Raw genomic sequence first — 14,960 nt, 5'->3', positions numbered from 1 at the left:
GGGATACAGCACTATCATCTTCCAGCAGGAAACCAAAACACTGGATTTCTTCTTTCCTTTTCTGCAGGAAGGACAGTCTAGCGGTTTCTGGCAGTGGCGAGGAGGTATTTACACTGACTCGTGCACACATCTGCAAAGCCCTTCCAGTCCCAGGGAGAAGCCAGACCTGCAGGCTGGCAGGGGTGCCTGCCAGGGAGGGAACTCACAAGCCTGTGAGACGCAGCAGCAGAACTGAAAAGATAAAATGGGAGATCAAAGGAAGGCAAGGAGGGAGAAAGGAAAAGTTGCAGCTACGGATGGACTAGCTAAACGTGAATGCCACAGGAGAAAAATGGAGAGAGCGAAGGGAGCGTGTCAGAACCAAGTAAATCAAGCAGCGACACGGTAATTAGCCTGGCTTTCCCAGTGGAAAGGTGTTTACATCAGGAGGGTTTTCTTCTGGCATAAATCAGGAACAGGACAAAGCATTCATCCAGGTCCTGCTTCTACAGTCAGTGCTCCTAACCAGTGCTCCCAGCACACAGGGACAAGAGGGGCCACTGGGGAGGGTGGGTGGGTGATGGGGGTCCAGCTCTCTGACCTGCCACAGCTTTCCTGCAGGAAGCTTTATACCACCCACAGGAGGGGACGAGGGCAGTCAGCCAGCCCACCTCATCAGGTGCCAGGCAGAAGAACAACAATCCTGTTTTTACAAGAAACGTCCAAAGGTTTCCAAGCTTGTCTGAAAAATTTTGGTGGGGTGGGCGTGGGGATATTATTACATTTGAGTCGTCAGTAGCGTGGCCAGCCAGATATCCATCTTCCGCCTCCACTGTGTCTCAGGATAGGCAGTGGCCATGTCTGCTCACTCAGGATGACTAAAGGAGATGGCCCAGGGTTTGATCCAGCTTTTCCCAGGCCAGGATTGCACCCACACCATGCTTCTTCTCCAAGGAAAGGGTCTGGGGGTTGGCTTTTGACAGTACATCTTACCCCAAATCAAAGCCAGTCACTGCAGTGACACCCATGTAAAAATTCACCCTGTTTTATACCAGTACAACATTCCTATACAGACAAGTTCATGTTTTTATCTTGTGTGTGGCCATCCCACCCCGGGAAGTTACACCGCATTGCTTCACAAAGATACTGGGAAGATGAAACGTTACATCAACATCTCATCTAGTGTGGTAGAGAGCCCTAAATTAAGGTGCCCAGCAGCAGCTCTCTCATCAGTGGGCACAAGGAAATAGGCACCCTGATTTTCCGTGTTCCCCTTGTGCTAAAATGCCCTCCTTGAGCAGTTGAAAATGCTCTTTGATTGATGATGCTGACACTGGGAAAGAGGCCAGGTGATGTATCAGATCTGCAGAATTTGGAGAATTCAGCTCCTCCCCCACTGAATCTGCACTTCATAAAAATGACAGTCCTGGGCAAGTTGCTTTAGGTTAGAAATGAACAAGTTTTGGCATAAAGGGGTGGTGGTAAATAAAACCCTGTATGTTTGTCCATTGACAAAGAAAACATCTAGCAAAAGCTTAGCATGATTGATGGAACCACTGACCATAGACAGGAAGCATTAAGGAAAATAGCTACCAATATACACCCAGCTTGAATACCAGCTTGGTCTGATGTGTCTACCACAGACCCGAACCCTTCTGGCTGTGTGGCAGACCTTCAAAGCAAGACGGCGGTGGCTGCATTTCACACTGTGCATAAACATGACACTTGGAAAGTGAAGCTTGTGAAAGATTGGGCTCGGTGGCAATTAGGCTGAGCTGCTCTTCACCTACCAGGACCTGGGATCAAATCTTAAAGTCACTTCCTGTGGTCTACTGGAGGGTCAGAAGATGGGAAAGGTTTTTGAGCACCAGGTTTTCTCAGCTCCCACCTCCAAGAGCTATGTCTTAAATCTACCAAGCCAGTCAAGACTGGAGAGTGTTGCCCATGGCTGTTGAGTAACCTCCGCTTCCACTTAGGGCTGGACTGGTCCCTTTGGGGAACTGGTGAGCGGTACGGAGGACAGCACTGCACTAAAGCATTCGCTTTTCATGCACAGGGAGCAAAAGAGTCTGGGTATATCTGGTCTAGGCAGTGTGCACTGAATGCGGGCAGGCCAGGACCAGCCCATTAATAGCCAGCAAGCTCCTACTCGGTAGCCTGCTTCGAAAAAGGAAGTCAGGAGGAGCTTACATCAGACTAAGCTAGAAGCGTCTACATGCATGACCGAATGAAGAGGCTCCTGGCTTGTGACAGGAGGCCAAGTGACTCAGTTGTGGTGGGTGGGGGCAACAAGAGAGAAGGGGATGTGGTTAGGGAACAGGGCATGAGTCACCAAGGAAGTGCATATGTTGATAACAGCTGGGTAAACTCAAGGCAGAGACATAAGATCCACTCGGGAGAAAATCCGAGCTGTACTGGAAGCCAAAACCTGGAGACTGCAATCCCAAGGGCTAGTGCAATGGCGAGCTGTAAGTGCCTGGCACAGACTTTTCCTGCTTTGCAGCTCAGCAAGGGTTGCAGGATGAACGTCTTACAACAGACGAGGTGTGACGGTGGTGTTGGCCATGTTCTCGTGTCTCATGTACTGTGCTTTCAGCATTCATCTGAGGTTGGAGGCAGCCTTGTTCACAGAGATGAGTGGAGTCCTTTCCATTATAGTCCTGCAACCTCACGTCACCACGAGGGATAGACACTTCTCTCCCATCCCACAAAGCACAAGCCCTGCATGCTCCTCTTTGGAGGCTCAGTTTCCTACAGGGACGCTCTTGGGCAAAAGGCATGAGCACGGCTGAGGCACGGGAAAGTACAAGTCGACTTGTAATCTGCTACTGCTTCCTCTCCTCTATCGCCCTCAAAAGCTCAGCTAAGGTTGAAGTGGCTTCAAACAGTCTGAGATCCCACTGAAGAAAATGAAGATGAGGGAAGATTCATTAGAGTTCATTGGTCAGTTCTGAAAGCCCCAGGAGAGAAGTGGCATGGAGACCAGAGTACATACACAGGTGATTCACCCCCCACCTACCTCTACTAAGCTCACCAAATATTCCACCCCGTAGCTCAGTGTGGAGCCGTTATCATTATCTGGAAAAGCATACCTTCACCTGGCGTGAATGACACATAGGGTGCAAGCAATGGGCCCTCCCAAAGCACCGTATAGCTCCTTGGGTGCATCAGAGCACAGATCTGCGGTGACTCTTTTGCTCTGTCCATACTCCACTTGCAGCTTTGCTCACCTGCTCCAGCACCTGCCGCAACTCTTTGACTTGGGATGGTGTCACCAGAGGATTTTTGCATTGCAGGAAGTCAGAAATGAGCTATAGGTCTCAGAAACGCCTATGGCATTGGTCCTGCAGCTGCTGAGGAACCTCAGGTAGGGATACGGTCCAGCGTGTTCACTGAGGAGACCAAGAAACCAAGACTGCAAATGTAATTACCAAGTCCCTGGGACATCGAAGGCATGTCCCTCTGTGCTTTGTTGTGCCCACAAGCCTGGGAGGCCACGGAGGAGTGCACGCTGGGGGCAGGACTCTTGCTGGGTCCGTTGCAATGCATTAGTCACCACCGTGCAGAGGACATACAGCCGGCAGCCAGCACCCAGCGTGGGATTGTGCCTCCCCCTCCCAATCCCCACTCTCCCACAGACGCTGTCTGGCTCCCAGCTCCCCTCAGCACCCCCTGCCCATGTCTAAAGTCTCCCTGAAAACCTAACCCCCCCCTCCCTGGGAGCATGGTCAGCTTCAGCCTGCCCATTCAGTTGGATCTGCCTTCCCTTCCTGCCTCCCCAGCAAATATTTAGAGGCACAGGCTCATCGCCTCGGCCAGTTTGAAACCCGAGAGGATCGCTGCTGACTAACAAGAAATGTGTCACAGTCACGAGCCTGCTTCTTGGCATCCATCACCGCTGTGGCACTTCCCCTTCGGCAGGGAAATGGGAGAGAAGCGGCATCAACGTGGCACAAGAGAAGGGCAGAGCCAGCCTGGGTCACGGTGGGGGAAGAGGCACCTGCCTCGAAACAGCAGCTTTATTCCTCCGTGACCTTGCGGTCTCATCCAGACCCCGGTGCTGCCCATAGCTCTGCCATGTGCTGGACCCGTCGGTGTCTTGCTGAGAGAGGGCAGCAGCTTATCGAAGGCTCAGGGCACTGCAGCGCGCGGGACGTGCTTGCTGTTGCTCGCAGTGCCAGGGAGAAGAGTCCTCCTGTGAAAGGATGAGGCAGGCGGTGGGCAGGAAAGTGGATGGAGACCATCTTTGGCACAGAAACTGGGGGAGACTGGCAAAATTCCCGAGCACAAGGAAGCCACGAACCCACCCAGCTCAGCCACAGATGCATGGGGACACCAGTCAGCTTCTCTGCAGGGGGATGTCACTTTACAATAAAACCCATTTTATTTCTGAATAATCAAGTCACCCGGAGCGGAGCTGCTGAAGGAAGGCACCACTCATGCCAGCACATGCAGCTGGAGGAGAGCGAGGGCCCACATGCTTATCCCAAAACTGCCTACAAAAGCCATTGACAGCAGTTTGTAGGGTGTGAGAGCCTGAACTCGAGGACACAGCCGAGCAGAGAAGAAGCAGTGATGTTATCTCCCCACCATCCCATGGCAAGGAGAAAAGTACTCATAGTTGGGAGATGGACTTAAAAGCAAGCATGCTTCAAGGAAGACCTCAGGAAACTCAGCTTTCCCCTAATGCCTGCGCCTTGGGCTGCAGTCTGACCACATCTGTACAGCTGTGTCATCCCAAGCATAGAATCCAGACAATTCCATTGCCAGGAGGTTTCTTTCTACTCCTATGTCTCTGGGTGCCGGGACCTGAAGGAATAAACATGAGATCTCACAAAACTCATGACCTGCCGACTGTACGAGCACTCCATCCATCCTGGAGAGATTACACCGCTGTTTTCCATGCCTTGCCTTGCCAGAGGAACAGACCAATCCACATGTGTCTTGGAGCAGAGCACCGTTTAGCCGTGTATCCTGAAGGACAGCAATCACCCACTTGCTTCCAGAAGAAGCTGCTAGTAAACCTCTTCCTAAAATCTGCAACAGAGCGGGCAGCCAGGTTCTGACATACAAAGTTTCTCCTCTCCCTAATCCTCCCAGAGCCATAGGAGTGAAAAGCTCCCGGCTCTGTTGCCTGGGCAGGCATCGTATCTCATTCAGCCTCACGCAGTGTTTGGTGTCAGCACCAGCTGCAGCCAGGAATCCCGCAGGCTTTTTGCGAAATAGCCTCCATCCATCGGCCACCCAAACCAACTGCCTGCTTGGTGCGTTCCTGAAACCGCAGTTCAGTTTGGCCAAAGGAGGCTTGATTACTCGGAAGAATAATCGCATTAAACGATACACACCGGGGGTGAATTACTTTACATCAAGCCTATATTTGCCAACATGTGCTGTGAATGAATATTTGATTATGTTAACAACCCTGGTGGAAAAAAGAGATTTACGTTACCGCTTTTGAACTGAATACAATATCTGGTGCCTGCATGTTGTGAAAAATAGATCCTCCCTCCAACTGCTCAGAAGCAACAGGAACCACAATTCTGCTTTGTGGGCCCTCAGCAAGGGTTGGTTTAGTTTTACCGAGAAAAACCTTTCTTTATAGATTCATTAGCTAGTGCCTGCCCATAGGGGTTTCACAAACACGTCAAGGATACCTTTGCTTGCCCGTGTTAACCTTGGTTGCTGCAGGTGAGGTATGGGGGCTAAGCACAAAGAGATCTGAAGATGTGCCGAAGAGTAATACCGGTTAGGAGGTCTTGTTCCAGGGCAGATCAGCCTCCCTGGAAAGCCGGGATGTGCTCTGTATGTTCTGCTAGGTCCAAAGAGCTCCTTGTTTTGCTACAGAAAGTCATCTGCACTCAGAGCTTGGCATCAGGAGCGAGCCCTATGCCAGGGCACGTCCCAGGCTGGGTTCAGGAAATCCCACGGGGCAGAGGGACTTGCGAAGCTGCAAGTACATCGTTCCCAAGCAGGCAGCCTGCTGAGAGTGCACTTCTTACCCTGTTCCTATCCGCTCCCTCCCAAAGAGTACTGCTGCTGAGCAGCCCCAAGCCTAAACCTCCTACGGAGAGCAATTCAACCAGTGCAGTGATGGTGGGGCATGAGACCACAAAGGCGCTTACTTCTGGCACTGGGAGCACTCACATTAAGGGTTACGCGAGTTAATTACTCCAGTATTGCACTACTCCAGAAAAGCCACGTAGGATCATTTCCTTGCCTAGATAGCCTTAATGATGCTCCTGTGTGGCAAGCTGGGAAGGCAGCTAACAGAGGGTTTACAGGTTTAAAGAGGCTGGAAGTGGAGCCAGCTAAGATTGTTGGAGGAGATACATGCACGCGCAGACAAGCGCACGCACGCAGGCATAGATGTCACACTGGTAAAGTGAAACCATCAGGCTGCAATCTTCTCTTTCTTGCCAGTCTTCAGTCTGCCTTAGGCATGCCTTTACACTAAGGCAGTAGTTTTTCTGTGTGGGAATAGCTGCGCACAGGTACAGCACTTTACTCCTCCTGTACTTTCCTGTCCTCCTGTACTCACTAGGAGGACAGGAAAGAGACTGCTGAATTCCCAGCCCATGCCTGCTTCATACCCAGCCCACGTTCACCTCTCCTGTGGCACAGGGTCCTAATGTACTGACCTTGCTCCCTCCTTGATATCCACGAGAGGGGCAGATGAGGGGCAGAACTGTACCCACATTCAGTCTTCTATTTCCACAAGCCCGCTCTTTAGCATCCCCTTGTAGGGCAGGCTCTCCACTGCCTGCTCCTCCACACCACTTCTACTGGCAGCTTGCTCCTCCTGAGCTATAAGCAATGAACTGGACAAGGTCTAATCAAAGCCTCGTACGGAGGCAGCACTTCTTCCCTCTCTGCTAAATACATCTCTTAGGATTGCACTAGCAACATCCGCCTGTGCCTATAGTCATCCTGCAATTAGTTACTACCCCACTTCCTCTTCCTCTGATAATTCACATGGATGATGGCCTAGCAAATGGGAGAAGTTTTATTAATAGACCCAAACACACTACCTACGTTATGGCATCTCACACCGCTTCTTGTAACAGTCCCCAAGGTCGCTCCATCCTTCCTGTGTGACATTCAGATCCTCTTCCACATTGGCAATGCTCTCAACTGTCTCATCTGCAGAAGTGATCCATACACTCCTCCATGTGTGCCCAGCTTATTAAGACAGACAGGAATGAAGACAGGTTCCAAAATTAATCCCTGAGCAGTGCTGTTCACTTCTGAATGCATCCTGTTGACCGTCTTTCATCCTGTTTCCCACCCACTTGAAATTTTTGTAGCAATGCTCAGGTTTGCTCACTTCATTAGAAAGAAAAAATCACTTATCAATAAAGGTGATAAGTTACTTTGGCTTCATCTATTTAAGCTTGCAATATCACTTAAATCTTCAGCTGAGCTGTTCACATAAGCGCTTGCTCAAAACATCATCTTAGCTTACCTTGACTAAAATCGGTCCTTCCGCCTAAGGAGTCCTGCCAGAGGGTCAGAGGAGCTAGATACAAGGGGCTGGACCTCGAAGGGGACATCTGGCCATGGCTTAGACTGTGGAGGTGGGTGGAAGCACCTCTGTGTACGTGGATGTGTAGGAGTCAGCGATGCTTCTACATTTGGGGAAGAAAATTCTACATTAATGAGCTCTTTGCTTTTAAAAGATGAACATGCAGCTGGGTCTATAAATGGAAAGGAAATTAATGGGTCCCATTCCTTTGGCACAAATGCCCGGTGACGCATTCTTGTGTGAAGAACATCTCTGGCAGAGCCAATGTCACCTAGTCCAAATTAGAACAGGTCCAAAACTCAGCTAAAAATCAAACCAAATCTGGCTCAGGCTAGTGATACCAGTGATGAGCAATAGCATGGATTACTGTTTCCAGGAAAACTAGCCCTGTCTTGCAAGGACAGGAGGGCCATGTGTTTCAGGAAGCAAAGAAGCAGGATCTTCATGTCTTGGAAGTCAACAGCACCACTGATTTCCACAGAACCAGAATTCCTCACCTCAAACCCTCCAAGACTAAAACAGTGACATATAATAGAGACATATTTATCCACAGGTACACAGAGTAAAGCCCACAGGCATAATGCAGAACATGGCTAAGTAAACTGTTCAGCTTGAGAGTTCACACCATGCTCCCATCGACAGCATACAGCTGCTAGATTTGGTGGGTGCCAGTCCTCGCCCTCTTGATGGTGTGAGCGCACGGGGCCACTGCAGACATCCCTTGGAAAGGATGGGAGCGAGAGAAGCATGACTGGACATTGCAGGACGGGAGGTTTCACACAAGAGCAAGCAAAGGCAAGAGCAAGCATTCTTGCTAAGAGATAATTTCCCAGGAATGCGTCATGGGAAATGGATCCTGTCACACCACTGTCACCCCAACAACATCTATGTATCTCAAAAGGGTCACTGCTGGGTCCTTCCTCAGGCATCACTTACTGCTCTGTACTGATCACTCACAGCTCTCAGCAGGACCTCCTGCCAGACAGAGAGATGCTAACTTAGCATATTGGAGGCAAAAGAGAGATGATGACCCTTTAAAAAGGCATGCACCACTTCGCATGAGCTTTCTGGGACATATATGACTGCTCTGCTCCACGTAAGGCAATGCAGATGAAGGACCAAGAGCGCTTTCTGCCTCACACATCCCACAGACTAACAGCACATGCACATCCTACTGCTGTGATTCAGTTAGTTACACTCAGTGACCGGTGAAGGTGCAATAACTTGGTTGGCTTCCAAGCTCTGCCTAACTGTGCCTCAGTGTCAGACAACACTGGAAATAATTTCTGGTGACAGGGAAGGAGTTGCCCTAGGCAAACTTTGGTGCATTAAACGTCTGGTGAAGCCACGTGAGAGTCAGAAGCCAAATCAATTAGAAGTCAAAGGTTGATGTCCTTCTTAGCTTTATGGGAAGTTCCACCAACCTGCACTAGGAAAAGGTGATCTCTTCTCAGGAAATGATACAGAAGAGTCAGGATGGAGGACAGAACCCCCGAAGTCAATATTTGAGGTGCCTCAGAGACAAAGCAACTTCCTCTGCTTTGTACAAGGGTTTTGAAGATGAACAGACATCATTCAAGCACTAAAGCAATGCCCAGACCAGGGGGTTTTCCTCTACCCCTCAGTGCATTTTGTACAGGTAGTAGTAAGATCCGGGAGGGCAATTCCAGCAGTGCATTGCCAGCCTTGGCAGCTTTTCCCTGGAGCTCGATCCAAAGAGGCCGTTTGAGTTCACGACACAGAGACTGCAGAGGTTGCATATTACAAAGCAGCCATCTCGTCTGGCATGGACTTTTGTAAGTGTTGAAACACACGGTCCCTCCCTGAGCCCTTCTAGCACGCAACTCCAGCATGGAAGGAAATCTACAGGCTTGGCGTCTTTGGCTACCAAAGGCCTGGCCCCATTCATTCGTATGCTCTTGCAGCACACGTATGAACTCAGGGAAGGCACGGCAGCAAGTCTGGCAGCTCTGAACTGTGCCTGCTGGGGAACACAGTGAGTGGCTGTGCTCTGGGAACACCCTCTTCCATTGCCGTGCCAACAACCTAAAAGGTGGCAACAACCCACCTTTCCCTATATATTTGCATGAAAACAGTATCCACAAACTGCTTGAGATTAATCTGGCTGATCTCTACCATCTGCCAGCTGTGGTTTTGGAAGCAGGTGAGGGTTGCAGCGGGTTTGCTGCCAGCACTTTCCTGTGTTCCCACTTGACTCTACAGCTTCAGGAGGTTGGACAGGTTGCCTGCCATGATGGGGACACTAAACAAGAGATTTGCCATGTCTCATCCCAAGCATGGCATGGGGAGTACTGTGTGAGTCCCCCGTCTGAGTTAATAGGGTCAATCTGCAAGCAGAGAACTGGGGACCGTGGGACCCAGTCCCTGCAAGTCTACGGCAAAGGGACAGGTGACAGCAGGGAGGATGCGGCCACCACACTCCATATTTTCACACGGCAGCCCTGTGCTCACTCTGAGCCTGTTGGGAAACTCCAAAGTCGTGTTTGCTCATCTGGAGAGCTCCTTTGGTTGCAGCTTGGGCTTACGTGAAACCATAGCTCGGGCTTGCAGAAGCCTGAGGGATGGCGGACACCAGCGGTATCTGCAAATTAAGACCAAGCTGTTCCCATCGGGAGGCACTGAGACCTGGCAGTGGGACTCCCACGCAGCCCTACAGCAGCAGCAAGGAACCTGGGGAGGGCGGCTGCGACCTGCGCACCCGCTAGCAGCACCTACCGCAAACCCACAGCGTCTCACAAAGCGGCTCTGACCTCCCGGGATGCGCGGCTTTCTCCCATTTCCAGAAAAGCCGTTGCTATGGCAACGAAAATGGTTTGCATTTTAAAATGCTTCCTCAAGGACATCCATTAAAGAGGGTGATGACTGGGAGAACAGAGGGATGCCACGCAGCACGATGGCCCCAGCACGGGATGAGCAGCTTTGGACCAAGCCCAGGCATCCATCCATTTAATGCATGGACATGCTGGAGTACAAGTGTCTCCTTTTCACGCTCCCACTGCAGAGACGGCTGCGTGCATCGTGGCAGAGAAGATCCAGAGAGGAAAGCTCTGTTACTGGCAGCTTGTCATGGTCAGGGGAAAAAAACCCCACACAGTCTCACAAAAAAAAACCAACCCCCCCCCCCCCCCAAAAAAAAAGACTTTTTCTCCAGAAGGTACTAAAATTGAATCCTCTGTTCTCATTTAAATGGACAAGGACATTCAGGCAGCATTTGCCAAGTTTCCTTCCCAAAAAAGACTTAGAGAAAGTCCTCTAAAGGATAATTAACTGGCTAACAGACAGGAAATGAGGATAAAAATAAGTGGAATATTTCCGCCATGGAAGAAGATTTTCTGCGAGATCTATTCTCGTGATTGCACAGCTCGTTACAGAGTTACTCACAAGACAGCCACTCAAGCATGTGTTTGGATGCCCGGTGGTGTGGTTTAACCCCAGCCAGCAGCCAAGCCCCACGCAGCCGCTCGCTCACTCCCCCCCGGTGGGATGGGGGAGAGAATCGGAAGAGTAAAAGTGAGAATACTCGTGGGTTGAGATAAAGACAGTTTAATAGGGAAAGCAAAAGCTGCGCACACAAGCAAAGCAAAGCAAGGAATTCCTTCACTGCTTCCCATGGGCAGGCAGGTGTTCAGCCATCTCCAGGAAAGCAGGGCTCCATCAGGCGTAACGGTGACTTGGGAAGACAAACGCCATCACTCCGAATGTCCCCCCCTTCCTTCTTCTCCCCCAGCTTTACATGCTGAGCATGACGCCATATGGTATGGAATATCCCTTTGGTCGGCTGGGGTCAGCTGTCCCGGCTGTGCCCGCTCCCAGCTCCTTGTGCCCCCCCAGCCCACTCGCTGGTGGGGTGGGGTGAGAGGCAGAGAAGGCCTTGACTGTGTGTAAGCACTGCTCAGCAGGAACGAAAACATCCCTGGGTTATCAACACTGTTTCCAGCACACATCCAAAACAGAGCCCCATCCTAGCTACTGTGAAGAAGACTCTATCCCAGCCAAAACCAGCACACCCGGCCACCACCAGAGAAGGGAGAGCTCTTAAGTCCAGCGTGTCATCTGCTGGGAAGGGACTCATCTGAGCTGCTGCTTGGTTGGTGACCTGGATGAGTCACTTGCTCCCTGTCCCCACCTCTGCCTCAGTTCCCACGCCCTACCTGCAGGACGAGAGCAGTACACATGCAATGGCAGGTGGAAACCTCCCAGTGAACGGGGAACAAAGTCACCTGGGGACACCTGAAATGGTCTGGGAGGAGGTTTTTAGGAGCAGACCCTGCTACCCTCTACCCAGCAGGACAGAAAATGAAACCATTGCCATAGGCTTCCATTGTTTGAGTTTTCAAGGAGGTTTTGCTGGCTCTGTGCCTTAAGTAGGGGAAGATCCAGTTCACGGAAGATGCGTGGCTAGAGGCTATAAAGAAAGGCAACGTGGATTTCAAACGGCTCCTACCAGCAAAGAGCAGCCGGGGCAGAGCAGCAATTTTTTGAAGGTTGTGAATATTAATAACATGCCTACAAAGCACAGGCACCAGCGTGCCCTAATTACAACACCGAGTGAAATTGCCTGCCTAACCTTTGGCTTGGCATCATCTGTTCCTATCCAAAGGAGCCGTGTAGGAATTGCATTACAGGTTCTTAATGACAGATAGCAGCGGGGGCAGGAGAGTGTGCTCTTAGGGCAAGTCCCTCCACCTCGCCAGCTGTTTTGGGGAGAAAGGGCTGTGTTTGGGATGACTGCAACCCAATCTTCCCTCCTGAAAAGCAAAACACACTCTGTCATCTTTGCAAGACGGACATGACAGCAAAGCTCTCCCTAAGCAACGGACAGAAAGAGCAAGGGAAAGCACATTACCGGAGGATTCAGCCCTATGAAATGCATGATCCGGTGGGACAGGGAACTCAGAGACATACTGAACCCCCCAGCCTTGTAGGCAAGAGATGGGGCTCTGTGTCCTACATGTAGCTCAGAGAAATACTGCACTGAAGTGCCTCTTCCCTTGCAAGGAAGTTGGTGCTTGGACCATCATCCCAGAGCCTGACGCTGCTTTTACATGCAGAGTTCACAGGGATCTGATGGGGGACATGACCAAGCCAAGAGCCTCCCTGCTGCCCCCATAACCGAGACTTGACTCTGGGGAGAAGCCCTCCCCTTCGCTGCATGCCACTGGCTGAGCCACTGCGTCCCTGCATGCCGGGCTGGTTTGACACCCCTTCCTCCTCCCTTCTGTTTGCTTAGTGGGTGATGTACTGGCTGTCTGCATTAAAACCACCTGGAGCCAGGGTGTGAGGAAAAAGAAACAGCCCCTGGCACCCATCAAATTACTGTGCTAAAACCAAAGGTAGCCCTTCTGCCTTCACTAGGCCAGTTTGGTCCCCATAGCCACCCGGCTCCTCTCTGGCTTGGCTCAACAGCTCTGTGCTTCACCCCAGCTTGAGGTGACCAAGCCAACAAATGCAGGTTATACACACTTCCAAGGAACTCAGAGGCATCTTCCATCATCTGCTCTTTTTTCCACCATATACCAGCAGACGAACGATTTACCAACAGCACCGTTTACACTTGCTGGGGTCTGCCAGGAGTACCAGCAGAGGTGGTCAACCCATAGCAGAGAAGGACATAAACACACAGACATCATGCTACCTCCAGCTCTAGCTACCAAACCACTCATTGCAGCTCTTGCACCGCTTTAACCAAATACCATTAAGGACAATTTAAAAGAGGAAGAAACCTACCCAATCCCACAAATTTAGATCCAGTTAGGCCTCCCCTGAAGTTCAAGTGCTCCCCTATAATTACTGTAGCCACTAATGACTCGGTCAGCAGCACAGAAAGCCACCGAGTCCTTTGGCAGGACCATGATGGTCCACGTACACAGGGTACGGTTTCAGAGAGAGTCTCTGCACCAGCTCGGCTTGAGTCGAGAGCCAGCAAACCCAGGAAAACATGCCAAAGAAAACCCTGGCCATGAAGAGACTGGGGCTGCTGAGGATAAGGAGAAATCGGCTCAAGTGGTCAGCGGCGTGTAGGAAACATCCCCAGCAAGCCCAAGGCATTACTGATCTGCAAGAGTAGCTGCAGAGGCCAGGCACCGGGTGAAAGAGAAGAGCATATATTTCCAGTGGAAATAACCTACAATAAAAAGCACATCCAGACAGGGCCGAGCAATGCCCTACCTGCAGCACGAGCAGGAAGGCAGGAGGGAAACCATTCCCTGGCCCGCTCCCAGCCCAGGGTAAGTGTGGTAGCAGACAACTAAACAGCTGCCAGGGTCGGGAGCATCGCTGAGCGTCGGAGGGTGGCAGGCAGGGGTCGGACACGGGCTGCAGGGCAGGCAAAGGCGGTTGTGCCCAGCAGCGTGGGGCAGCCAGCACCACGGCGGAGTTTGCACGGATCGGCACAGCGGCAAGCGACGCTGTTTCTATTCAAGCTGTGCACGTGCGTGTTTGAGTCTCAGCCGAGCGCTGGGTGAGGGAAACGTACACGTTCATTATGCTGTGGGAATTTAAAAACAATTAGCAGCACAAATATTGGTTTGAAGCCTGCTAGGTTGTTGTTGTTGTTTTTTTTTCCCCCCATCAATCACAGTCATTTCTTAAAAGTCTTTCTTCTTGGCCTGAAGCTGGGATCTCACACAGCCTTTGCCCGTATATTAATCATCGTTCTTGTCACTCTCAGTCTGGGCCCCTGTTATCTGCCTGTCTGCAGTCTTTGCCTTTCTGCCGGCAGCCAGCGGTTAGAGGCCACGCTTCCCCCCTTCCCCGGCTGCAGCTCCTTCACGAAGCACACTCCTGCTCGCTGCCCCTGCTGCAAGAGGGGATGCTCCACCTCAAAGGCGTTCAGAAATGATTAGAGCAGAGCAAAAAGACAGACTTCGTGGCAGAGGAGCTACACGTTTTGGAAACTGCATGCAAGCGTGATGCAAAGTGATGCTGTGGGAGAGCTCGATGAGGAGATGGTTGCATGGGAAAACCTGTGCGGGTGCCAATCCTGCCTTGAGAGCCTCGGCAGTGCAAAGGCACCTGGCAGGGGACAGTGCCAACAGCAGAGATGCTGGGAGGTGGCAATGCCAGCGGTGACACCCTGTCTAGGCTAAGAAAGGGGTGCGGGCCAGCTGAACGTGCAGAAGGAAAAGCATAGCCCAGGCACCATGGTCTGCTTGAAGGGACCACAAGCAGCAAGGTGCATTTGCTGAGTGAGTCCTGGGGATGGGAAGCTGGAGAGACGGGCACCGTCTGTCTGTGCCTGTGCACAGCCCAGACAGAGCCCAAGCCACGGAGCAGGGCAGGCACGAGGAACCAAGCAGTGATGTGCTGCCACGGGTGCGATAGCTGGCCAGGAGAAAAGCGAAGCCCAGAGGGAGAAAAAGATATTAGCAGGGCTTTTATAAGGTGTGTAATTAGTACATTCCTCCATGAGGGGAGGGATCTAGGAGATCCCCAGCCC

The 14,960-nt window shown here is 51.4% G+C and overlaps 1 long non-coding RNA gene across 10 annotated transcripts in view; it reads right to left on the bottom strand.

Annotated features, from left to right (window-relative positions):
* Nucleotides 1-14,960, bottom strand: part of LOC140657603 (uncharacterized) — a 92,822-nt gene that overhangs the window by 26,748 nt on the left and 51,114 nt on the right. For 8 of the 10 annotated variants that reach the window (XR_012044395.1, XR_012044402.1, XR_012044403.1 and 5 more), the window contains 2 exons: nucleotides 7,442-7,604; nucleotides 7,008-7,158 (listed from right to left, as the gene is read on the bottom strand). The exons of 1 other annotated variant lie outside the window; for it this stretch is intronic. This is a non-coding gene — a long non-coding RNA (uncharacterized lncRNA). The remainder of the gene's footprint in view (nucleotides 1-7,007; nucleotides 7,159-7,441; nucleotides 7,605-14,960) is intronic. One more of the 10 variants, XR_012044397.1, reaches the window with a different exon arrangement.

Source organism: Ciconia boyciana, chromosome 10, assembly GCF_034638445.1.
Source record: "Ciconia boyciana chromosome 10, ASM3463844v1, whole genome shotgun sequence".
NCBI lineage: Eukaryota > Metazoa > Chordata > Aves > Ciconiiformes > Ciconiidae > Ciconia > Ciconia boyciana.
Note: the sequence above shows the minus strand (reverse complement) of the source record. Positions and strands in the feature narration are given on the sequence as shown.